Source organism: Octopus bimaculoides, chromosome 14, assembly GCF_046866305.1.
Source record: "Octopus bimaculoides isolate indiv1 chromosome 14, ASM4686630v1, whole genome shotgun sequence".
Classification (NCBI taxonomy): domain Eukaryota; kingdom Metazoa; phylum Mollusca; class Cephalopoda; order Octopoda; family Octopodidae; genus Octopus; species Octopus bimaculoides.
In genome coordinates this window covers 5,471,180-5,473,679 of record NC_142941.1, presented here as the reverse complement: position 1 = coordinate 5,473,679, position 2,500 = coordinate 5,471,180, and the positions used below count along the sequence as shown (strand labels likewise).

General features: G+C 37.3%; 1 protein-coding gene across 3 annotated transcripts in view; it reads left to right on the top strand.

The window, feature by feature from the left end:
• Nucleotides 1-2,500, top strand: part of LOC106868335 (uncharacterized) — a 181,312-nt gene that overhangs the window by 91,594 nt on the left and 87,218 nt on the right. For 2 of the 3 annotated variants that reach the window (XM_089363163.1, XM_089363164.1), the window contains exon 2: nucleotides 1,283-1,332. The exons of the other annotated variant lie outside the window; for it this stretch is intronic. The gene's annotated coding sequence lies outside the window, so the exon portion shown is untranslated. The remainder of the gene's footprint in view (nucleotides 1-1,282; nucleotides 1,333-2,500) is intronic. 3 annotated transcript variants of the gene reach the window in all.

The window sequence follows — 2,500 nt, the reverse complement described above, 5'->3', positions numbered from 1 at the left end:
CTCTCTGTCTATCTCACTTTCACACACGCACACATGCAAACAAACACACAAACACTCACACACTCACATATACACACAAACGCCCACTTAAACTGTTGCTTGGCAACTGCTCTATTTTCATCCCACCTTTGACATCAAAGTGCTTTGGTGTAAATATATAAACTCCCAGCTTCTTTGATACCAGATCTTCCAGAGGTTCTTTCTTATCTCCAGGAACTGAACAAAGACAAAGAATAGACAGTGTAATGTAATCACAACAAAAGAGAGGGATGTGTCTGGTCAGAGTGACATGGAGGGAAGAGTTACTCGATCACAATGAGGAGTAGAGGGCAGCTGATGGGCCGTAAGGAAATAGAGGACTGACATGGTGTCATAATGTCAAGGTGTGTCATAGGATAGAGAGGTCAGTCATATGGTTACAGCAACAGAAAGGAAGGAATGGTCACCTGGTCACCTGATCACAAGGAGAGGAAGGATGTTATCTGGTCATAAAGATAGTGAAGGTTTTTGCCAGCTGGTTACAAAATCTATGCAAATGCTATGAATTACATTTGTTCAACTCAATCAACAGAGAGGCAGACAATCAATAACAGGACTGACCTTTCATTACATAGCACAAGTTTCACATTTAGCACTATAGTCTTCACCTCAGTGACCTCCCCTACACTTAGGGCAATTCGTTGTGACCTTGAACCCATTGTGTCCTCAATCATCAATATGTCCTTCAGATAAACTTTATCCTTGACCATCAATATGCCCTTGATATAAAAAGGTATATTTGACCTTGATTGTGACATACAGTTACTATCTACTTTTATAGCAAGTTGACGCAGGTAGTTTATCCCATCCCTCTCCTACTTTTAGTTCATGCAATTCAAAAAAACCACATTATTTATGGGATTATGGGATGACCCTAGATATACATATATATATATATATATATATATATATATAGAGAGAGAGAGAGAGAGAGAGAGAGAGATAGATAGATAGATAGATAGATAGATAGATAGATATACACATAGATATGTATATATATATATATATATATATATATATATATATATATATATATATATATATATATATATAATATGTGTGTGTATGTATGTACACACATATAGATATGCACACACATATATGCATATATACATATATATATATAAACATCCACACACACGACTACACATACACATATTCAAATTCATGTGTGTGGGTGTATAAAATGATATTTCAAAATTCTATTCTAATTTTTGTCTTTTTTGTATTACATATTTTTCAGGTAAGTCACTCATCCAGTTTGGATTCTTCCATGCCTCAATGCTCACATAGGTCAGGACTTCATTTCTATTCACATTTTCATTTGTGTTGTTGTTGTTGTTGTTGTTGTTGTTGTGATCCTTTTTCTTCTCCCCCTTCCTCCTTGTTTTTCTCCTCCCTCTCATTATCCTCCCCTCCTACTTTCTTCCTTCTTTTATTCCTCTGACTCCTCTGACTCCTCCTTCTTTTCTTCTTCTTCCAATCACATAATGAGTTATTTAATTAACTAATTAACAACTTTTTCAAAATTAAATTGTATGTATGTATGTATGTATGTATGTATGTATGTATGTATGTATCTCTGTGTGCATGTATGTATATATATGTGTGTGTATGTGTGTGACTATACATACATATAAATATATACATATGCACACATTTATTTATGCATGTATGTATATATATATTTATATATATGCACACACAAACAGACACACACACGCACATACACATGCACACAGCCAGCACACATACATCCAGTGTTGGCTGTTTGTGTTGGCAAGATACCAGCAGACTCTTCATGGCATCATCTCTGAAAGCCATAATGTCCACTGTGTTCACCTCTCATCCCCACCTGCACCTCCACCCCCAGTGTGAGGGTGGGCAAATGCCAGGAGTGGTAGTGGTGGTGGTAGTAGGTGGAGACGTTTGCTAATTTACTCACCTTATAATAGTTAGATCTGGAGATCTCAGTCGGTGGGGAATGAGGGCGGAGTACATTGAAGTTAGATAAACAAATACTGTACCAAAGGTAAGAATGGTGGTGGTGATGGTAGTGGCGGTGGAGTAGGAACAACAAAAGTGATGACAATGATGATGTTGATGATGACAACAATGATGGTAATGATGATAATGATGATGATGATGATGACGACGATGATGATGATGTTGATGATGATGTTGGTGACTGTGATGCTGACGATAATGATGGTGATAGAGGCTTTTTGTTGCACTTTAGCTGATGTTAACCATGGTTATGCTGCTGTTTAACCCCAGGACGCTCATTGAGCAGTCCTATGATCAAAGGTACTCAACGCACGATGGTCCCGACATTTATCCAGATAAAGTGTATCCAGGACTATATTATATATGCAGTTTAGGAGAGACTTAGCTGCTCTTTCTAACAGATCAAGCGATCGAAACTGAGACAGTTTTGTTAGCTTTATAATGGTGGTGCTGT